Below are 9,044 nucleotides of genomic sequence, written 5' to 3' on the forward strand. Positions count from 1 at the left end.
TAGATGCATTAACGTCTTCCGATTTCACGATGCGATCGGCCGTTTTGGATTAATATTTTTTGTAGAATAAAAAATTATTCTTTTGATTTTTAAATTTGTGAAATTCTCGAATGTTTTTAAGAAACTTTCTATATTTGATACTTTTTTTGTGTGTGTTTGCAGATCATGTAAGCATAATTCTTAAGAGATAATAATTAGCAGACGAAGAGGAATAATTGTGAAATATATATATATGTAAAGATTTATATCGTATGTGAATTAAATAGGAAAATAGATTGGCCAAGGACTTAAGCGATTTATGAAATTTATGCTATAACTCAAAGGTAATTATACAAATGTGATTTTCCGATAAGAAAAATCCAAAGAAAAAAAAATTGAATATCAGATTTGAATAATGATTATTTAAATGCTCGATGCTAATTCATTTCCACATATGTGAAAATTTTTATACGCGAATATTAATTATTCAACATTATTTTTCTGCAATATTCCTATCGCAAATATTTTTTACGCTATATTTTTATACGAATAATTGATGCATGAACATTAAAATCAAGTATTTAAATTAAATAATTGAATAAGTATATTCAACAAACACAAAATCTTCCATGAATTATATATTCATAAGAAATTAATTCTTCACAATCTCTGTGTTGACTTTTAATTATGCATGGGAAAAAAAATTATTCTAATAATCTACTGATTAAGAAGTTCATTATGTAGAGGAGCTCGAAAGATAACGATATAATTTAAATCAAAATTTCAACGTCATTTAGTGGATTAATGATTTTACTTTTTATTTACTTAATTTTATAATTTTTGATTTTATTGAAAAGTTATTAAATTCGTTATCTTGTCCAAATTAATCCGACCAAGATAGCGAGGATAAGAATGAAATATAAAAAAAATTACAATTAAATTTAATAACTAAATATTAAACAAAAATTTAATAACACTTAGTAACATCCTTCGATCAATATATTAACCCTTTGAATACACGTCCTGTACATTACACCCTGATCATTAAGATAAGCCATAGGCGGGTGTGTCTGACCGAAAATTTGGGATCGAATCGATTGAAAATTTCAATTGTCGATAAATAATAAATAATAACAAGATATTTATCTCTAAAATTATCATCCTACTGAATTGATTCGAACGAGTGTTGGCCGGATACACTGCTTCTAATTGTTTACGAAGTAGACATATAACACAATTATTACGCTCATGCTTCATTCTGTTCCCCACCATTAATACACATCCATAAGTCCACCACGGTAAAACCGCATCGACCGATGTGCACACGCTTACGAAAGTAAACGTTACGTTTCTGCATGCACTCCTTTGTGTGCGAGCTAAATCGAGTTGGTGCTCAATTTCAAGCCGACTTCGATTCGACGACCGACGCAGAAACTCGGGGAAGCATACGTTTAAAACAATAATTGCGCGCCATTCAAACGTGTGACACCGTTTAATACCGTTATTCAACGGGCGGCCGATGAAATACACCGTCGGAATACACCTTCGCTCCTTGAAGAATCGCGGACCCCTCCTAGTAATTGGAAAGTTTGTCTTCGAATTGTTATTTAGCCACTTCAAACGAACCTGGAAATGTTCGACGTTTCTCTACGACGTCCCTTTTTATCCTTGCCAATTTAAGCGTAAATGTAAGCGTTTCTTTGATGAAAGAAAGTTTGTAGAGGTTATGTAAATTTCATGAATACAGAAATGTGTCTTGTTTAATTTTTTCTCTTCTTTTTTTAAATTATAAATGAATTTGAAAGATTCGATCATTATTTCGAGATTATCTTGGATTATCATTGAGATTAAATCTTAGAAAATAATTCTATTTTATCGAAATTGAATTAAATTATTTGATATTTATTTGTACAAATACATATGTATTTATGATATTTCAACAAGCATTTTATATTAATTGTTTAAATAGATATAATATATTTTTCTACTTAGTTTACTTATCTGCTTTTACAAAATCATTGGAAAAGTAATTGGAAAAATTAAAGGGTTGTTTGGTTAATTTATATGTAAATAATACCATTGAATTCTATGTATTTCAACACAGAATATTACATAATTAAGGGTAGAATGAAAAACCAATTAAAAATGCGAGATAAAACTTTTTTCATTATAGATGTTTCGTAGGAAAAAATCAAATTGAAGATCCATCAAATACACATATATATATATATATTTATAATATAGATGCTAAAGCATGATATAATTAAATTGTAAAAATAAATATCAAGGTTGAAAAAAAAATTCAAAATAATTTCATCCAACTTTTTCCATTCCATTTTTTCCTCCCTTATCATAGAAAATACTTTTTCAAAATAATTTACGTTTGTACCCATATTAAATAAGAATTAATACCTCGTTTTAATATCTTATTTCCTATAATCTTAATAATCGTGAATCTAATAAATCACAATAATCGAAATTATTATTCTAATACTTCCTTTTCGACAACGAACAGAGAATCTAATTAATCCAATTTAATACGTGAGCTAGCTAAAACCAATTCTTATCTTGGCTATCTAATTAAACTGCTCGTACATAAAAGGGTGATATTTATTAAAGAACCAATCTTTCTTGTGGAATGAGAATCAAGGTGAAGATAAATGATACGTCTGAACAAAGTCTCTGAGCAAATGTAGAACAACATTATGACAAGGCATTATTAATAATACGAATAGATGTAAGCTACAATTAAATAATACTTAATTTAACATTGCTAACATAAGGTGTGCCTTCCATATATAATAATTACATGCAATAACATATGCAGAAAAAAATTTCAAGTTCATCTTACACATTGTATATATATATATGTATAAAATTTTATATACTACTTACCTGATCGAGAAACATCAAACGGTGCATTCCTGGGCGAATGCATTGTAGAAATAGAAAGACACGGATCGATTAACTATTTTAATTAATTTATTTGTATTTATCGTATAATCACTCGTAAGTACCGGGGGATACGTAAACAATCAGCTCAAATTAGTTTAAATACAAATAGCCTAAAACACATCTTTGTTTACATACTTGATATTATTATTATTATTATTATTATTATTATTATTATTATTATTATTATTATTATTCACAGACAGACTTAGCCACGTTTTTTTTTCTTATTTCCGGTTCATGATTCGATAATATTATCTATATTTATACATATACAATTGACCCGTATTGTCTCGGATCATAAACGTCAAAGAGGCCGAATTGCAGCGAACCTCGGAATAATTCGGCGACTTCGATCCGCACTTTAGATTCTTTATTTATTATTTCTCTCTCATAATTATTCGTATTTTTATATATATATATATATAGATTTACTTATTTATTTATATTTATATTTATCCATATATATATATAAATATTTATATTCATTTAATTTGTAGGTACATCCTTACGGGCGAACATGTAATAATTAAGCTGCGAATCGAAAAGAAACGGCGAAATGTATCTTTGGAAAAAGAAAAAAAACGATACGAGTCGACGTACGCCCCTTTGCCATTTAATTATTGCTTTGAAAACTGGTATTATATAATTATTTATTGTATTTCCACTAAAAGGCTGGTTCCAGCGTATTCGGTGAATACAACGGTGTCGCGTTTCTTTTTCTCCCTTCCTTTTTTGTCCCTTCCAAGGCGATGCGAATCCACATCTCACGATAATTGGAATAAAATTGCTGCTGGCAATATATTTTTCTTTTTTTCGTGGACACTGCGTTGATTGATCCAAGAGTTAATTTCCATTCTCAACCCAGTGTCCATTAACGATTGAAGTAATCCTTCTAGAAGGGGAACTCGTCTGAAGAGAGTAAGCCGATGAATTGGATTCGCGCCTTAAAGTTACAAATTGTTTACATCGAAATTATTTTTCCCGCTCATCATCCGGAGAAGCTGGTATATAATCGATCGAGCGCGTGCGTTTCCTTCGTAATAATATTTTCTAAAAAAACGATGCGATGCCTGGACGAGCAAATGGTCGTCACATCGAAAGCCGCATTTCGTGGTTTCTTTTCGGTTCCTATTTCGTCTCATGGCCAACAGCAACAGCAGCAGTGAAATGGTAAGCCCATAAAAAGGTACCTTTACACGTTGACACTTAAACGATAGCTTCACGATAACGGTCGAACGATTCAGGAGTACACTAAAACGGGTACAGCATTCTTTCTTTTTTTTTTCCTTTTTCTTTTTTCTTCTTTTTTTCCCCTTTTTTTGTTTTTTTTTTTTTTTTTTTTTAATAATCTGAAAGATCGCGTGAGATGCTTCGTGTGTGAGACATTTTAACTAACTGCGCTCGGTGGACGATCTACTTAAAAACGACGAGTGACTATCTAAACCAACTGTATACCACTTTACTTGTGTACAGAGCTCTCCTTCTTTTTTTTTTTTTTTAATTTTTAAACACAACGACGACACGTTTTCCCCTTACTCCAGGCAAAAATATACATATATATATATATATATATATATATATACCTATGACTTTGGCTCCATCCCAAAGAGATCCCACAAATTGTTCTATTATTATAATACGGGATAATACCTTCGATATCGCGGTATTGATCGCGATAACAAAAGTTTTTGTGCATCGGAATACCTGTTTAATATCATCCCAATGATTAAAATCTATTTGTATTCTATCTCAGAGAAAAAACCCTGTGTGGACGTATAATATAAGATAACTAATAATAAGGTGATGTTTAAACTCGTGATCATCCCTTTCAGCAAATTCAGATTTGCAAAAATTTTGTTCATGGGCGAAGTGATCAAATGATCGTCAATTTTGTAAGAGTTGCAGCTCGAGTCGATTTAATTCTGAGTTAAATCTTACATTCTTATTATAATTTAACTTAGGAATATTAGAAACTATTTTTCTTATTTTTTTGTGATTCAAAACTAAAAGAATGTAGAATATTATTAAATATCGGAATGTATTTTTATTTAATTAATGAAATTAATAATTCATATTTAAAATTTAAATTCGTTTTCATTGGTTCACGCATTTTACAATAGCTTGTAAAAGGAAATAAAAGTGGTGAATGTAAATTTCATGATTTCCAAAATACAAGTGTATTTTGATCCTCTTCGAAGTGACATTCCGAGGTTTCGAAATCCCGCGACGTTTTTCATTCTTCAACTTTCTAAAAATCAAATTTCCATCTACCTCCGCTGCAAGAATTTCAATTTGATCCGTGAATAAACAAAGCAAATCTCGCGTTGAACAAGGATACGATTAAGCCGAGTCAAGCTGAAACTCAAAGTGGAAGGATCGATCCGTTTAAAGTTAATCTCGATAAAATCTCGAGAACGTATATGTGGATAGGAAAATATAATAAAATTGGGTTAATTATTTCGAACTGTTATCGACATCGAAAGAAAGAAAAAACTCAGCACGAGACATTTAATGTGTAACGAGATTCGACGAGCGCCATTAACAAAAAGCACGCTTCAAGAGCCCTCTACGAGCGATTGGAGGCAACAATTGGCAGGTCACGCACACTCATTCTGCCCAGACGTATGCCTAAAGCATTTAAATCGCCTTCCTTTTGTCGTTACGTGCCCTGCCTGCACGCGTGTATTTCTCTCTCTTTCTCTCTCCCTCTCTCTCTCTCTCACACACAACTCTGATGTGAATGGAAAAACGATTTGACGAGTTCTAATACAGCAAAAAACACTTTTGGCTAACGAGTTTGACCGGTTGTATATGTCCAGAAACGATTTTCGTAGCGATAAATTAATAACGGTATCGTGGTAGATGGCACATACGTGGAAAGAATTTACATACGTGAGGGATAAGATAAAAGGAAATGTTCATATATTTTACTTAACACTTTGTGCTATATGTTTGTCGTCCTTAATTAAAATGTAGTATTACGTAGTATTTTCGTTTTTTTATTCTTTAATATATGTTGAAACACTTGAAGGTCTAGGAATTTTTTAAACTTAATCGATTTGTGAGATTGGTTGGTTGAAATCAGATTTAATTTAATTTTTATTGAAAAGAAACACTTTAATTTTCTGACTATATTTTGAAATTATTAAATAAAATAGAATTTTCTTCGTGTAAGGTAATTTCGAAGATTTGGTATATTAAAAAATAATAATAATAATAGAGGTGTTTTAATGATAGAAAACCAAGAAAAACCAAGAATGTTTCCACTACTTTTGATTAATGTAAAGCTGTATTACGTCAGAAGTAAAGCTTCTTGAATAACAAATGAACGAAGAACTCTTTGCATATTAATAAAATGGATATTTCTTGTTGATATCATATAATAAAAAATGGATAAATTGAAAGTTTACAAAAAAAACTTAAAGATAATTTAAAATAATATTTTCTTTTCATTTCCTTTTGTAAAGCTTAAGATATTATACTATTAACAATATTGTTAAATTTTTAAACTAGATTTTTTTTTGAAAAATCAAATATATCAAAATTTGGCTTTTTCGATAAAATTGTTTTACAACATTCCGTTTTATCCCCATACCTTTTCAAATATTGAAGTGTTACAAAATTGATTGAATGGTTCAAAACTGAAGCGAGAAAATATTCAATGCATCAATTATTAACCGTTTGCCATTCGATATTTCGTTGTTCAAAAAAGAATTTGCCTCGAAATCTGAAAAAAAAATCGAATCTCCTTTTTTTCCATCCATTTATTTTTTATCTTTGTTTGCATGATTCATATTAAAATAAATTGCATCCTATTATTACGAGTTATGTAATATTTTCATAGATTACGAAGAATTTATCTTGCCTTGCAAGCAGTCAACCGAAGAGAATCAAGTTTAAATAAATCGTATACTCGACACGATATAATAGCATTCAATTTTGAGCATACAAAGTATCATTTTAATGATGCATAAATTTTCAAAATGAATCGTATTAATATTTTTTTAATCAAACTGTGAATCGAGTATCAAATATTCACGTATAACATTAATTAAACATTTCGCATTGTTCTTCCACTCTTGCCTCAATAAAATCAGGAGATAAAATCGCTCATTTTTTTTTTTCGAAATATTTTATAAAACGTAATGTTTTAAATGCACTTCCACTTCTCTCTCTTCAACAATTCTATCTCCACGAACAGCTGTCCATCATTTAAAGTGGCATTAACAAAATCAACGAATAATATATTACATCCCAACATTATTAAACAATTTATAGCTTTATTCCTGACAATTTCGACAAACAGCGAGTAAGTTACATAGACATAAATCAATCCCTTAAACATTCGACCATGAAATTTTGTAAGCCGTGCCAGAGTCAACGTGTGTCAAAATCTTCTGAGAAATATATATATATATATATATAAAGGCGAAACTAAAATAGCAGAACTTTGAACCAAGTTTATGCAATATTTTTCATCAGTTTTCGTCCAAAATGGAGTCAACCAAAATAGAGGCAAGTGTCCAGCAAATTGTGTTCATAAAAGTAAACATAGGATTTCACGTTTAGGAATAGGTAGATGGCAAATTTTTCAAATATTTCAAAAAGATGGAAACGTTTGTTGCCTCTTCTTTAGCTACTTTTAATTCTAAAATTTCTTACAACAAAATTTACTATATTTCTAATAAATTCGTTTTAATCATACTTTCGTATTGTGATAAACTAATATTAGATTGTTCGAAACGTTCATAGGGAAATTTAATAAAATATTGTTGCTATTTCAAGTGAAAAGTTTCTCTGAGGATCTCTAAAATATTAAATTTCTCCTCACAAGCTTCTTTAAATAAATGTATATATTTTTTTTTTTATTTAAGACTCGCTCACAGACATCTTTCTATTAATTCAATGATTAAATTTCCTTTATCTTATATCAAGAATAACTTTTTGCAATTCCTCCAAACAAACATAGATAATATACATTTAGAAAAAAATTGATTGTCACAAACGTCTACGAAACGTTTCAAATAATCTAAACCATCACCCTCTTGTAAATAAAATTATTTTTGCCAACAATATATATATACATATATATATAAACGTGATTCTGCTATATTAATTTCTAAAACGGAGTAACAGTATATCATCAGTAATATCCTGTTCACCAACCACACTTTATCGCAATGAACGGCGAAATATTGCGAGCAACCTGTCACCCAACGACACCCGATAAAAATATTATCTCCTATTAATCAACCATTCATCGTTCTTACAGAGAAGAAGAAAAATTTATTCCTGAATATGGTGGAAAAAAATTTATTCTTTATATATAATAATCGACACAGCACTGTCTAATTACTATACACTCGTCGAGGACATCGGTTCGCTCTTGTGGAAAATGTAAAATATATGTATATATATGATACGTGTATACATCTTATTATATTCTAGTTTAATAACGCGTGTGTATACAGATAATAAATGTACCAGTAATAAGGAATCACTTCGTGTTATATAGAAATAGAAATTTTCTCACACGAGGAGGTGTGAGACGCGTTTAAAAAAATAATGAGAAGTACATAATGCGGATACTTCACACCGTGACGGTGGGAAACACTTGGTGAATCGGAAGGGGTTGGAAATCGTCAATCCTTCGCTTGAAGTAGGAAAATTTCCACGTCGATCGTACGTGAAAACGAAATGTGTCGTTAACGAGGACTATAAATAAAACTTTCCAGCTGATCGAAGTGTTACCTGTTAAAATACACTTGGACAGATTCAGCTCTAATCTTGGTCTTCGATGAGGTGGCGGATTATTGGCGAACATTGTCCCTTAATCGTATCTCTTAATAAATATTGCGAGAAAATGTTTCGTTATTTCTATACGATTCGTATATCGATCAAACTGATTAACAAATTAAATTATTTTTCTTTAAACAGATACTATAATCGTAATTTATATTCGTAATTAATTATTTTTGATAATTTAAATTATCATGAGCCGTGGATTCGAAGATTCCGAGGTCAAATTAGATGAAGAAAGAAAAGAAACAATGATAGAGGAAAGATATTAAGCAAATTCTTGGAATTGTTCATAATTCTGATTTTGAAAA

Source organism: Apis cerana, linkage group LG2 (genome assembly GCF_029169275.1).
Source record: "Apis cerana isolate GH-2021 linkage group LG2, AcerK_1.0, whole genome shotgun sequence".
NCBI lineage: Eukaryota > Metazoa > Arthropoda > Insecta > Hymenoptera > Apidae > Apis > Apis cerana.